The following is a 16,260-nucleotide window of genomic DNA, read 5'->3' on the forward strand; positions in this document are numbered from 1 at the left end:
ACACACACACACACACACCCCTATAAAATCACACTAGCTATGCAGTACCGGACAAACATGCTTGAAATACACACACACACACACACACACGCACGCACCTAGGCACAATAAAGTTCAAGGGCAGACCCCATCTAAGACTAAATCCTAGCAGTGCTCTCTGTTACATACATACAAACATACATACACACACACACACGTTTCAGATTATTAAACTACTTTTAATATTAGACAAAGGTAACCCAAGTAAACATAAATGCTGTATTTAAATGATGATTGCATTTATTGAGGGAAAAATGCTGTTTAGCCCTAACTGGCCCCTGTGTGAAAAAGTAATAGCTACTAAATCAACCAGTTAATCAAATACAATTGACAATTGGGTTCAGTTTCACCAGCCACACCCAGGCATGATTACTGCCAGACCTGTTAAATATGAACATCACTTAAATAGATCCTGTCTGTCAATGTGAAGGAGGTTAGAAAGTCTGAAAAAACAGCACATGATGCCACAGTCTAAAGAGATTCAAATACAGAGGTAAAACAAAGTCACTGAAATCTGCCAGACTGGAAAGGGTTACAAAGCCATTGCTAAGGCTCTGGGACTCCAGCGAACTACATTGAGAGCCATTACTCACAAAGGGAGAAAACTTGAAGTGTGGTGAACTTTCCCAGGAGTGGCCAGCCCACCAAAATTTCAGCAAGAGCACATTGACGATTCATCCAGGAGGCCACAAAAAAACAGGCCTCACTTGCCTCAGTTAAGGTGAAAAAAATGGCATTCATTGGAGAGTTGCAAAGTGCAAACCACTGCTGACTCTGCTGAAGAGCCCAAAGGCTCGTCTTGCATTTGCCAACAAACATCTGGATGACCCCCAAGACTTTTGGGACTGATGAGTCAAAGGTGGAACTTTTGGAAGACATGGATCCTGTTACATCTGATGTAAAGCTAACACCACATTCCACCATAAGAACATCATTCAAACATGGTGGTGGTAGGATGATCCAAAGCACACAAGGTTTCCACCTCTGAATAGCTCAAAAGAAACAAAATTAAGGTTTAAAAAAGTCCTGACTTGAATATATATATATATATATATATATATATATATATATATATAGAGAGAGAGAGAGAGAGAGAGAGAGAGAGAGAGACACACACATATCTATGTATGTATGTGTATATATATATAAATGCGTTACAGATTACACTACAGAACTTCTGAAAAAAAACTAATTGAGCTTGAAAATTGCTTTAGTTTCAAATTAGTTACTGAACAATTCATACTGAAATATGTCTAAAGATTAATAACTAAACAATAAGTCTGCAGTTGAAGGCATTAAAACCCACGGACCCACACACACATATACATGACACCCACACGGACATACACACATACGTAACAATATGAGACTAACACACTCCCCACTTCTTGCAATTCCAAATTATGGAACACTGTATGTAAATATAGTTACTGCATTTCACTGAAACCCTTCACTTGATATGACTGTAGATCTGAATACTTGCATTTTTGCACATTTTATTTCCACAACAATATCTGACTTTGCATTTTTGCACATTTTACTTCACTTTAGCAATGTTAGCTACTAGAATTACTGTATGAACCCAGTACTGTATACTGTATATTGCTGCTCTGGTTGCTACCTCAGTGACTGCTGTGCTCATATATGCTAGGCTGTCTGCTAAGCTGCTAATATGTAACATAGTATGTTACACCCTCCTTTGCACAACTCCACATACTCTCAGTACTGTGTACTGCCTGTGTTCTGTTTTGTATTTATTATAAGTCTTTCATTTTTATTTATTGTACTGTATTGTCTGCACTTTGTGTATTGTATTGTCTCGCACTTGTGTTCCTGTGTTGCACCATGGTCCTGGAGGAATGTTGTTTCATTTCACTGTGAACTTGTATATAGCTGGAATGACAATACAGCTTGACTTGACTTGACTTGAAATGCTCAGACATGTTAGAGACATCCAGGACATCCTAGCATTAGAATACACACAAATAAATAATACATTGTGATTGAATGTGTGTGAGTGTGTTAGTTTAACCATTTCCGAATATTTCCTTAAGAAAGCCCAGTATTTACACTTACCATCCAATACCTGCTTCAGCTAATCATTCATTAAATTAAATGTCTGCTGGTGATGGAATTTAGCAAATTCATGCAATGGCTGGAATGCAGTGAGAAATCAGGAACCAAACCTGTGTTCTTTTAAGTGTGTTCTTCTAACTCTTGTTAAATTTTACTATATTTATGTTTGTTTAATTTATCTCCTAAATAAATATATTATAATAAATAAATTGCTAATAATAACATACAAAAATATGTTATAAAAATAATACAAATAATTATAAAAATATAAATACATTTTCTTGGCTGTCTTAGACTTTTGCCAGTACTTTATGAGCACTCTCTTGTCATGAATATATCAGCACATCTCAACACAAGAGTTAGACCCACTTGCAGATGCAGAAATATTCATTATGCACTGGGAAAGGCCCTTACCTTTAATGTTGCAGAAACTTAATGTTCCGATGTGCTTTGCTGAGTATTGGTAGACCAGAGGCTAGAGGAGTCGGCCGCAGCTCCAGGGGGCATGGAGTTTAATCGGAGCTGATGATTAGTGTCACTGTGTCCGCAAAGGTGCCTTAGGGAATAATGCAGCATCAGCTGAATATAAATGATAAACACACTTTGTTTTACACCTCCCACTTAAAGGGGCCATCCAATACAAATCATGAACTTTATCACATTTTATATAATATTCAAGTGAAATTGAAATCGATTTAGAGTTGAGTTAGACACTAATGTTTTAAACATTTTGCTATTTAAATATCTGCATTTTTAAACAAATGGTACAAACAGACACTGCTTCCCGTTAGTTAATAAGCTACTTTAAGGCACACCTATTGCTGACAGAGCCATTTGGTTGCATTTAGAGCTTGTATAATTGCCATATAAAAGCATTGTTAATAGAATGGGATGGTCTGGAGCAGCTGCACCTTAGACAAAGGTCAAGCAGCAGCTAGAGGGCTATAAAGTGCCCCAGCCACAGCTTTGGGCTGTGGGCAGGGCTGGCGTGGCACTTGAGCAAGGGCAGAAAAATGTTCCAGATTATTCTTTTACCTACAAGGAGCTTTATCACAGAGTACAGCATTTGCCAAGCTCTCTGTGAGTGGCTAAGGAACTTGTCAGTCAATAATTAGACTGCCTTTTACCCCACCCCCCACGCTTCACTAAAACCTGCCCTAAACACTGGTTGGCTTGTGCATTCAGTTGGTCTTGCTCACAATTATGGTAAAGCTTTATGTGTGAGGAAATGTTATTTATTTTCTAAACCAAAGACACAAACAGAATAAGTGTAGAATGTGGATTAAACAGTATGGAACACCGCAATACCAACTGTACCTGAGAAAAAAAAACAGACGGTGCACAGCTGGTTTGTGGCTGTGTTAGCTAACTATCTAGCAAGTCTGTGACAATAAAGTTTTCCTTTGATAACTCTGGATTTAGTGTCATATACAGCAGAAACAAATAATGTAATTAAATTAATGATAAATGAAGCCATAAGTTGAAAAACAGATGCATATGACTGAGACTCGTACAGTGGACAGACCTAAAGTTAGCTTCTTATTTTCATTTACTGTTCCAATAAAAAGGATGTAGCAGTTACGTTAAAACGTCTCTATGGGCGTTCGAACTACTGCACTATTTAAAGTGGAACTGAAAATCAAGTAAGGAGCTAACTTCAGCCTTGAGAGATTAGTTTATCAAATTCAGCGTGACTTTGTAAATTTGGCCATAATATTATTCAGTCTGGTACCAGCTGACACAACAGGCAATGCTACAGAGTTTATTACATTTGCTTCAGTTCATTATCAGTGGAGAAGAGTCTCAGCACGCCAGTTGTTGAATTTAAAGCTCCTGTTTACTGGACATGTTTGAAAGTATGTCTGTCTCTTAAAATAGCTCATTTTCTACCCATTCAAAGCCAAAAAAAGGCAAAAAACGTTCTGCAAATTCTGTACTCACAGTGCTATTTTATTACAAAGGCTGAAATGGGTTTTGTGAAAATGTTAAAACAAACAGCTACCATTACTTCAATGTATTGAGTCATTATAGGTCGACATTGGCTAAAAACATGTTTCATGCCCACCGTGGCATTACGCTTTTGCCTACAATGATTTGTTTTAGGTTTGTAAGTTTTCTGTATTGTTTTTCATCATCTCTGTACATCTTAGCTATCTCATTTTAACTAAGTTTTGTTTTCCTCTCTGGGTAGAAGTTGTGTCTGTGCTGAGCAGAAGCATGCTTAATGGTGAAGGTGCTGCAGTGCTGGTTGGGTTGGTTGGTTTATGTAAATCCAGCTTTCTGGTTGATTGCTATAGTTTTGTGTCAAGGTGGAAGTGTTGGAATATGTAGAGCCCATGTGTCAAACACAAGGCCCGCAGAGCAATTCAGGTCAGTGGCATAATCCTATTCAGCCAACAAAATAATTTCAATTTTCTATTAACATTAGCCCGTTTTCCCCTAAGCTGCACTACATTACCCAGCATGCACCGCAACATATTGTGATCTGACCCCCCTTCTCCAAAAGACAATCTATTGACCAGCAGTTACACAAAAGGAAAGATGTCTGGTGTCTAGTTCAAGCAAATAGTCAGTTTTAAAAAACCTACCTCCTGGGGACATTTAAAGAGTTTCAACAGTTATCTGTTGCTAATGTAGCCTATTGTTTTATTTAAAACAATTTGTTTTTATTAAATTTTTTTTACTAATTTCAGCATTCAGTGCCTATTTTGCTGCTGCAGTTTGAGCATATTTTGAATAAACAATGGCCAGTTCGGGTCATGGCAAAATGTTTAGTAAAAAAGAAATAAAAACACGCTGGCTTTTTAATATGGCCATTTCAGTGTTTGAGTTTGACACCCCGATGTAGAGTGATCACTCCACTGCCATAAGAAACAGGCTGTAGTCTGATATAATGGCACTGCGGGACATTAGCGTGTTTTGAAATAGTATCTATGAAGTTGGTCAACCCACTTTGTGTGTGTGTAGAGTTTGGGGTGGGCTGGTCTGCATCTTGTGAAAAAAGACCCACTCCAGCCCTGCTAGCTAGCTACCTTAGCTGACATTGGAAGTATGTTATTTCAAAATATCTAATGGGGAATGCACACTGTTGTCCTTAAAATGCACATCGTATATTTACATCATATATTTCCCTATCCTATGGTGCAGGAACAGTGCTGCTCTTTTGTTTTCAACTCACCTGCCTTGATCGCTGTTTGATGAGTCTTGATATTTTGATAAAGTCTGCAGGCTGTCCTCTTATCTTTCTGTCCAGTATAGTATAACCTACACAGGGAATCTTGATGTAGTAGTTCTATTCAGTTATTTACAATGATTGTTAATGCTACGTACGCATTGTAGCTAGGTAAGTTACAGCATTCCTTAATCCTTGTAGATATTAGCTAGTGTAGACTAGAGCCTTTTTACATAAAGCTGATGTCAACTTCTTATTTGCCAGCTTCTTGCTTGAATTTTCCCTTCCACCTTAACTGAGGTGCCAGAATGTAACTGCTGCACCATTTAAGGTGGAATGAGAAAATTCGAACATGAAGTTGGCGAATAGAAAGCTTCAGCCTCTTCCTTTTTACTGTGTTTTAGGAGGTTTATTCAATTTTTATGTGCATTAAGATTAGAAGTGATTCACACATTGATAGATTTGCTGCCGTGTGTGTGATATCGCTGACCAGCACGGTCACAGTAAAAGCTACTGAGAGCAGTCTGTGCAACCTAGATTAATCTATGTCTGAGGATTATAATAAAACAAATTTGGAGAAAAATGTTTGAGTAATAAGGAAGTTATAGCGAATTTAATCTTGTGAACTCATCATATCTCAGTACACGTGTATTTGTTTACAAGCGGATCTTGGCCGCTCCAACATGGTGGACGGGCAGACATATCACTTTAGACAGAGAACAACAGACAACGCGTCATCTATGTATTTATATCTATGGTCTTCCCAACCTGTCAATCTTCTCATCAGGGCAGGGCCAATAGCACTCCAGGGGAAAAGGTTTTATCTGGACCATGGCAGCCAATCTTACATTAGAAGATAGGGTGAAACAGAGAAATATATCAACTTGTAATGGTTACTATGTTTTTACACCACCAAGAATCTTTAATCAAACGTTTTGCAGAATTTCTGATTTAAAAAGCAGTCAAAATTATTGTCTGTCTTAGTCGACTATAGGCTACAGATAAAGATAAATCTAGCGTTGAGGTTTGTCTTCTCATGTACACAGTGAAATTTAGCAACTACTGTAACTGTAATGTAACTGTACTGGTACACATGGACGTGTAAATCACACAACCACCTTGTCATAGTGTCTGAGTTGGCAGCAGCTGCTGTATTGTGGGTACTGTGTCATATTTCAGCTGAATTCAGCTAAGGGGTCTCTAAAGTCCTGCTTTTTAGAAAAATTAATATGACCAAAGTTGCTGGTATATGTGTGTGACCCAGTGAGCTGTTAGCGAGCTGTTAAAAGCCTTGTTTCGGAATGTAGCATCAGCTAGCATAGTTTTTAGCTAGCTTAATCCTCCCTCCTCCACAATTCACATAGCTTATTAGAAGGTGAGGTGATGACAGAGCAAAATACTGGAATCCCTATGTCTAGCGCACAGTACAAAGGTTATTCATTTTACAGGAGGTATTTATGAGGAGATTAGATATAAGATAATCCACTTGCATAAGAAAGGGAAAATAAAACAAGTAACAAAAACAGGAGTTTTCAAAAACTAAAAGATACAGAGAAGATGGGACCATGCAAGACTTGGTAGACCACCAAAACTGTCCCAATCAGATAAACAGTACTTAGAGCTTTCATCTTTGAGAGATAAGAGAAAATCAAGCTCCAAAAGACGGAAAAATAGCAAATCAAACAAAGAAAATGCTGGTGTTTTCAGACCAGTGGACTGTTGAGATTATTGTTCTCCATTCTTTTTATCTATTATTTTAATCATGTTTCCTTTTTTGTTCCTGTAATCATGAAAACATCTTAGTAAAATTTATAGTCTATTCCACATTCTAAATTCAACGTGGTCTTTTTAGTTTTAGGTGTATATCGCATCGCAGAATTTATTACTCCGGGCGGGGGGGGGGCGAGGGGGCGCGGGAGCAGGGGCGTTGTGGAGGACAGGTTGATGAGGGAGGCGCTCGAAACACTCGGAGTGGCGTCGCCCCCGAAGTCTAACCCGTGATGGATTGGCTGCTTGCGCACCATGACAGACGAGCGATTGATGGAGGGAGCAATGGAGAGATAGGGAGCGATAGAGAGAGAGAAAAAGAGAGGGGGTGAAAGAGAGGGAGACAGAATGCGGGGAACATGAGAGGGAGCGAGGAGATGACGGAAAAGAGAGATAACCACAGAAAGAGAGTCAGAGAGAGAGAGAGAGAGAGAGAGAGAGAGAGAGAGAGAGAGAGAGAGAGCTTTGCTGATAGTGGAGAGTTTTGTTGCAGGTGTTGGAGTGGATAATGATGCAGTTATGAAGCAAACATCATCTCAGCGGTATACACATTTACACATTCTACGCATTCTGAACCCAACTGTATTCACTGAAGCAAACAAGGATGTTTTCCTCAGCATGACATCATCAAGGCCAGTTTGACTTTTCCAGTCACTATTGACAAAAAGACATTCCATCACTGGTGCCAGGCAACGTACTGTAAGAATATCCGTCTATTCCGCTCATAATCTTATTATCCTTCTGCCATCGGGAGACTTGAGTTCAGGCCAGTGCGCCAGTAAGACAGAATTGATTTCGTCGCTCTGAGGCTAAGCTGGCACTGAGCGAGGCCGCCGCTAAATAAGGTTATGAGAAGCTCGCTCCTTGGGCTGGCTGCATGACACACACGTCATCTGTCCATTGGCTGGCCGGCTACGAAGGCCAGCATCTGTAAAGTAGCGGCATTTCGGTCGGTGTTTGCAGTATCGCCCACTTCCCCCTTAAAATGGTATGTGTAGAGGCTTTTGCTGGTTGTATTGTGGAAGGCAGGAATGAAAACGCAACCTTGAAAGGAGAATAGCATAAGAACATGATGCTGTCTATCTGGCTTTGACATATCTACTTCTTATATTCTGGACAGTTTTACTAGGAAGTAAAGCAAATATGCAGAATACAATTTAACTGTTTACTTAATGGAGAATTCCACTGATTTTTCTACATATTTTCATAATGAAATCATTAAGATGGAAACAATGTCATCCATATTGTTTTAATGTAAAATGCTCCAATCTAGATTACAGAGTCAGAATTATTCCCAGTGCTGGTGATATAAACCAGACACATGAAGCATTTAATGCCTCTAAAAACTACCTTGCAGAAAGTTATTACATGAAATGGTTAATTATATGTTGCTTGATGCCCAAACATATGTAGGTTCATTAATCGTTTTGGATATCAGGTAAAATGGTCATATTTGCCATGTAGAAGTTGTGATCTTTGGTTCCTATCGCTACCACTGTATATTTTTCTAAATGCACCATTTCACATCATATGACTCCAAATGATACTGTATATCTCAAAGACTGAATTATGCAAAAAGTTGAATTCCCCTTTAATAGTAGAGCTGTCACTATCACCTATGGTAGTAAATGATAATCTACTAATTGTTTTAATGAACAAATGTTTTCTGAACAAAATACAACCTATTAAAATGGACTTGAACAGTAACAGTCCAAGCAAATAAAAAGGTATACAAGAAAAAAAATATGGCATAAAAAATGCATATAAATTGGTATGTCTATCAGGCTTTACTTCATACTGTAAGTGAGAGCAGTAGGATTCCTAATTGCCGTTATATAACTGAGAATGAAATTTGAATACATTTTTAGTGAATAATTTAGTTTAATCACGTCATGAACAGTCCTGCTGAACACACAAATTCAACAAAGTGCAACAGGCATTTTGTAGTAAATGGGCGATTTTCCTTTCCTCTCAGTGTGTTTCTGTGCATGCATGTGTGTGTTTGCAGCATTTGCCATTGAAGCTCTAGCTGCTTCTGAGCTCTAGGCTCAGGGTTTATTGAGAATCCAGTCACATCCTATGCCGGCAGTGCGAAAGCTTCCCCCTCCCTTCCCTGCCCCTCTCTCTGTACTCTCCCTCTCTCTCTCGCTCTGCTGCAGCTGCTCTGTTTTGCTGGCTCTCCTCCTCATTTTTTTTTTTCCTGAGATCTCTTGCTACCTTCTTCTTCTTCTGTCTTGCCCCCCTCCCACCTCCACTCCACCCTCCACCCCTCTGCCCGCTTTAAGCGCTGCTGATAAACCCTCTTACTGTTCTTCCAGGTCCGTCACCCTGTTCGCCTCAGCCACACACTGATCTCTGGCAGCCTGTCAGTCAAACGCACTGACGCAGGAGAGAAAGAGAGACAGAGAGAGAGAGAGAGAGAGAGAGAGAGAGAGAGAGGAGAGGGTGAGAGAGTCAGGTTCACTTCGCTTGATTTCCCATCATTCCTTCTCCCACTGTTTGTTTTTCCTTTGTCGTATTCCTCCTGCAATGTGCTACAGCGCACCTGTCCCAGCCCAACAGTTTTGACACAGAGATGATTGACAAGTACGCTGAGAAGAGTGATATCACATGGAGTGTGTGTGTGTGTGTGTGTGTGAGCACTGACAGCTCGAAATGTCATTTTTCATATCTGCTCACTTCAGAGTGTGTGCTCAGCCCATATCACTCCACGGCAGCTACTGCACGCTAGCACACACACATACACACACACACACACACACACACACACACACAAACACACTCACAAACACACACACACCAGACCACTACTTATTGTGTGTTCCATTGTATTACATTTGATTCGCGTGACACACAGAAAATGAAAAATCTGACACGTACAATGTGATAACCAAAGGAACAAAGGAGCGATTTAAAAAAAAGCCATCCATAATCTTATATCATACACATTCTGACACACACACACCCTGCCATAATATGGCTTAAGCCTCGACTGAATAAAACAATACTGCAATAAGGCATCCATCCTTTACCAAAGGCAGAACAAATCTCTAAGTCTGCCAAGAAGCTCCTCTGATGTGTGAGTGCTTGAAAAGGAAACATGAAGAACTGTAACTGTAGGTCTCTCCTTCTCTCATATATATATATATATATATATATATATATATATATATATATATATATATATATACTCACTGACATACACACATACTGTACTGTGCTATAAATGAATATATATATATCACTGTTGTTGAAAGAAAACCTTGTATCTCAATTTTTGTGTGCAAATTTCATGAGGAATGGACCAAAAGAAATTATCCAAAATTGCATGGAAAAAAGTCTGGTTCCATTGCCTTACATTTAAATTAAAGTAGGGTTTTTTCCTTTTCCTGTAAAGCTGTCATTTTGGAGAAACAAAGTTTTCTTTCGAACACCAGCAATATAGTCTCCTGAGAACGATCAATAAAAATGGTTATAAGAAATGTGCCTTTTGATGAAAAAAATGAAAAAAATTCAACCTTAATTGAAGTAAATTTATTCTTATTTATATGTTGGAAAATACAGAGCAGGGAATTTGAGGGAACTTTACAGAATCTCTCCAGATTCTCCAAAGTCCTACGTCTTCTCCTCTTTAGCTCAACTCACACGTTTTCTATTAGGTTTAGATCAGAGGACTGAGATGGCCATGGCAGAAGCTGATTTTGTGTTCAGTAAACCATTTTTGTGTTGATCTGGACATATGTTTTGGATTATTATCCTGCTGTAAGAATCAATGACAACCTATTTTTGGTTTCTTGGTAGAGGCAGACAGATTTATATATATATATATATATATATATATATATATATATATATATATATATATATGGTGCGGCACCCAATCCCCTACACACACACTAGCAGAGGAAACAGCTGACCTACAGGGGTTGATAGGACAGTTAGGCATTGAACTTATGTGCTCTACTGTGTCCTTGCCTGGTGCTGCTACCAGACCCCGATGTGACTTGGTGAATTTGGCGGGTCGACTGGTGCACTGGCAGTGCAAAAAGTGGGGACACTGCACCAGGTAATTCTGCAAATCTAAGCCGGTGGGGACATGATAGGGAGGAAATGGCTTCTGGTTGTGGTGGTGAGGCCTGAACCGAGTCACGAAGACAAGCAAACCTGGTTGTGGTGGCTAGCGGCGGTGGCTGTCAGTAGGTACTCATCACTGCTGACCGGTTGCACCTCATGCTCTTTCAGAGATGGTCATAATGATTTGGCCCTTGTCATAGTCACTCAGGTCTTCACACCTGCCTGTTTCTCCAACATCCAGCACATCAACTACAAAAACCTGTCTGTCTTAACTATCTGTTTACCATCTACTATCTCCCAGACCTTGACATCAACATTATTGGCTTTATCTGTGAGTGGTCATAATATTCTGGCTCATCAGTGTGAATACAAAAAGTTTTCCATTTCAAAGAGAAACATGTAACTATGCAAAGAAATATATAAGCATTTGCATGGCCCTTGAGTTGTCCTGGTTCTTTATATAACCATTTTCTTTACTGAGGAACCATTAAAAAGAGCATATTGTGGGCTCTGTTCAGTTCAAAAATAATAGTGTAGTGCATTCAAGAAATGTTACTGTAAAGTTGGTTTTAGGTTATGGGCATGTAGATGTAAGCAATGCATCCGGGTATTTTGCCCTTGAGTAATGCCCCTGCCCCTTTTTAGATGAAAGCCCCTCTAATTTGACTGACAGTAAATACAAACTCAGAGGTAATTGACAATTTAATAACATGAATTAAGAATAACCTTCTGATTTATAGCTATTAGGAGTCCAAATACTATGACCAGTCAGGCAAAAAATGATGTCATGTCATTGCTGATCAACAACTGGCATCATTATATAGAAAAAATGAAAAAAATAGGGGTTGATGAGTCTCAGCTTCAGTCTGCCTCCATCAAAGTGGACGAATGACCCTATCCAGTGCCCAGAGGTGTCGTATCTATGATTCGATTCCCTATAGTTTTATTACAATGGCATTAATGCAGCATTTAGACACACTTTGAATTTGGATTATGACGATAATCATGACATAAAATCACTTCAGGGAACAGGCAGGTGAAGCTGTTTTACTTGGTACCTATCAACAAACCATGGGAAAAGCCAGCTAGCAGCAGCCAGTGCTAGCAAGCCTGCTGTTAGTTAATTTAACCATTTAGAATCAGAATCTGTTTTCTTACAGGCTAACATTGAATTGGGATTTCCTTAGCTTTTCACTGTGTCCTGTGTACTGCCCTTTCAATGCAGCGTTCACATTCACTACTTTGACTTTTAACATTATAACTGTTGACTTTAACATGATTAACTTACCTATGATGAAGTGTTTGCCACAGACATACAGGTTTTGAGTGGTTGTGTCCCACAGTTTACCATTTTTATCCTCTCTGCAGGTGGCCTGAAGCCACAGATCTCTCCTTGTGCTGTCCTTTTCCTTTTGGGGCAGTTAAGAAAATTGTAAACTGGGTTGGACAAGCAAAATGTGACACAGCAACTTTTAGGCATGGTGCCACTAGTATTTCCAATTTGGCTCTAGCACTCTGACTGGTTTGTTTTCACCCAAAGGGGGGTGTGGTCTTTCGGACGACAGAGAAGTGATGTATGCTTGCTCTCATCCATAACACTTGGTTCATTTTGTTAAGGACTTTTATTGTGGAAAGTGGGGCTAGGAACCACCTGCGAGCAGTGTGTGGGTGTCCGTGAGAGAGCTAACAGGAAGAGATGTGAGTTTAGGCAGAGAGCTATTTTCCTTCTTGTTGTGTTGTAAATGGCAGAGGTATTTTGGGGTGTTGGGGTTTAGTAATAGAGGTAGTGATTTGAAGGTTACAGAAACGTAGCAGAGTTTTTGTTGAGGAACAGCCAGGGGACACTGGTGACATCACTGCAGTGTTGGTTAACTAATCTTTACTTACTCAATAGTAAGTAAGTAAAGACTAGTAATAATGGTAGTGTAGTTTAGCATTCTAAAAGCTGCATCAGTTAGCTATTAAATTAGTTAAATTTAGTTAGATAGCCGCACCTGAATTAACAGCGTGTGCCAACATGGGATAGTGAAGCCAAGTATAACAGGGCTTTGCATGAATCTTATGTATTTACCCGGATGGTGGACAGATCGCATGGGAATTAACTGGCACTGGATGAACAATCGGGCTAGGTGTAGGCCATTTTTAATGTCCAAACCTATTTGTATCCCATACCTGAATGTTCTTCTATTATATTGTGATTAAGGTGGTAAAAAGATAATCCCTCTACCTTGATAAACAAACCATCATACAAGATGGCAAATATTGTTTTCTGCCAAAAGAAGAAGAATGAAGATCTCAAATCACCAGCTACACATTATCAAAAAGAACATGATGGTTACACCTTGAATGTGACCAATGTTTCTCTCTTTTATGCCATAAATGACCTTTCCATTGTTCTGGATCTGGAGACACAACAAAGACAAGTACTATTAATATTAAGGTTGAAAGTCTGCTTCCTCTGTAAGCTCCAGTATCTGAACTCAGACAAGTCATGATAATGTATCTTAACAAAAAACTAAATGTGCTCAAATGCTAAATGATGGAAAACTTCTGGCAAAACTGAGTGGTCGAGATGCCATTGCACAGGAGCTCAAGTACCATGTTGCATGTTTGGCTGACATGTACAACAGAGAGAGAACCTACCTCAGAACCAGCAAGAGACAGGAACACGACCAGACACACAAACAGAATGCCTACCCACTAGCATTTTGCAAACTGGTCATGTGTATACTAGAGACCAAAATGGGCTCTAAGGGTCTTTCAGTCTTCTAGCTTGCAGATATGATTCATCTTTCCTGGCAATGGCTAGAACAGCTGGGTGTAGAGGCACCTGTTGTCAACTCAACCAGACTTAAGGACATACTGCTGGCAGAAATACCTGAGCTGGAAGCTCACAAGCAGGGAAGAGATATCATTCTCACTTTCCAGAACTATGTTGTCTTGGCCTTATTACAAGCCTCTGACTACAGTGAAGCCATCCTCCTTGGTGAGGCACTAACATCTTGTGAACGGATGAGCAACGCACATTTGATGGGACCTTTCATGAGGTACTGTGTTGAAGAGGCCATTTCATCCAGACCTTTTCAGTTTGTGGGCATGGTTTAACATGAGGCTGAAATCAAATCTCAGCTGAGGTATCGAGCATCAAAGACAGACCTCATGATTGTCCAACTGCAGCAGTACAACTGCTATGCAAGGTACAAGGAAGGTGCAGAAACTCACAGGCACCCGAAACCCTGTGTTTGTGCAAGTCAGAACACCGTGGACGATGCAAATGCTATCGCATTTGGTTTAACCTGCAAAGCACTGTGAAAGAAATTTCAGAGTTGTGAATTTGACATCCGTATAGTCAAAAACATAGGATTCAATTGCAAAAACATTGAAATCAGTATAGTAGGTAAAATTCTGTGGTAGAATATGTGCTTTCAGTGCTGGAAATGGTGGCCATCTTGGAAAATGGCAGCCATTTTAAAAATTCAAGTGGCTAACAGAATTTTTCAAATGAATGACCCAAGAGGGATAAATGTACCAATTTATGTGCTTGCATCCACATTTTAAAGATTATTATAATCTGCTGCACTAATCTGCCTGGTATAACATTTCACTCAATTTACAAACACTTATATGGTTCTGCAGCACATGCTAATAACCGTGACGAGCAATAGAATAACTGTGAGGATGCATTTGATTTTGGCACATGGATCACCGAGCATAAGCAACCTGTTTGCTTAAATTCCAATTGGTAAACCTATCATAAAGAAACAGAAATCAAGTTAGGTTTATTATTACTTTGGTTGTGGTATACATAGACTTCAAGCATTTGTTTTCTGTTTTTCTATTTTCATGGTGACAAATGTGAGAGTAACAAATCGATTGTATTCATGCAAAAATATTGCAGTATGAAGCCAACCAAATCAAATGAAACAAATACAGTATCACAAAAACCCAAACTCTGGTGCAGAAGTGGTTTGCTCCACCACTTTTGAAAGTGTGGCACTCACTGTGGCACCCCAAAAAACATTTTGCACGTTTGTGCCATTCTACTGCCAGAAGTGTATGTTCATTGTGTTGGGAATCAAAATGTCAAAGCAAGTGGCATTTATTTTAAACAGACCATTCCAAGACTGTAATTTTCTTTTTGGCAAAGTATTCCTTCAAAAGGTGGATGTCGTGTTTCAGATTGTCGTTGAGCAGTTTCTCTGCAGATTTCTCTACGTTTGCATTCAAAAATGCCTTTGTACAATTCTGAGTTCATGATCCCATCAATGAGCACAAGCTTACTGACACCACTGTAAGAAAAACAGATCCAGAATCTGTGCTTTACAGAACCCCTAATACAGCCTCTCAATACTTTGATGTTGTGCTAAATGTTTTTTCATTAAAACAAATGTCATTCTGTTAAACATTTCTTGAAAAAACCTAAAGAGCTCAGTATCTAAATACTTTTTGAGACCATGTTTTATCTGTGCTTGGCAATGAGAATAAAAGGTGTATAGTGCATTATGGTCTCTCTTTCTCTCTCTCTCTTAATGGAGTTATGACTAACATGAAGTTTGAGGAAAGACCACGCCTAAACTCCTCCTTCTCAATTCCAGCTTCCTATAAATACCAGTCCTTCACTCCTCCTACTCGTGACGAAATTTCACACTTACCAAGGCGTGGTCTGCATTCACAAAAGTATATAATACACATATACACTACACAGGCAAAAATGTGTGCACCCCCTGTAATAATATGCTTCCAACTTTGTGGCAACAGTTTGGGGAAGGCCCTTTAGTGTTCCAGCCTGACAGTGCCCCTGTGCACAAAGCGAGGTCCATAAAGACATAGTATGATGAGTCTGGTGTGCAGAAACAACAGTGTTTAACCCCACTTTTGAGATGAACTGGATCGTTGATTTGATCTAGGCTTTCTCATCCAAAATCAGTAAACAATTGCTCTTTTGACTGAATGGGCACAAAATGGGCACTTGTGGAAAGCCTTCCCAGAAGAGTGGAGGCTGGTAAGGGGTCAACTCATAGCCCATAGTTTTAGAAAGGGTTTCTTTTTAAATGCAGAATGTGTTACATCTCAGATCTTTTGCAAGATTCACACATTGTAGTTCTGTTCACAGTTCAATGTGGATGAAGTAC

This window comes from Colossoma macropomum, unplaced genomic scaffold (genome assembly GCF_904425465.1).
Source record: "Colossoma macropomum unplaced genomic scaffold, Colossoma_macropomum, whole genome shotgun sequence".
NCBI classification, from domain to species: domain Eukaryota; kingdom Metazoa; phylum Chordata; class Actinopteri; order Characiformes; family Serrasalmidae; genus Colossoma; species Colossoma macropomum.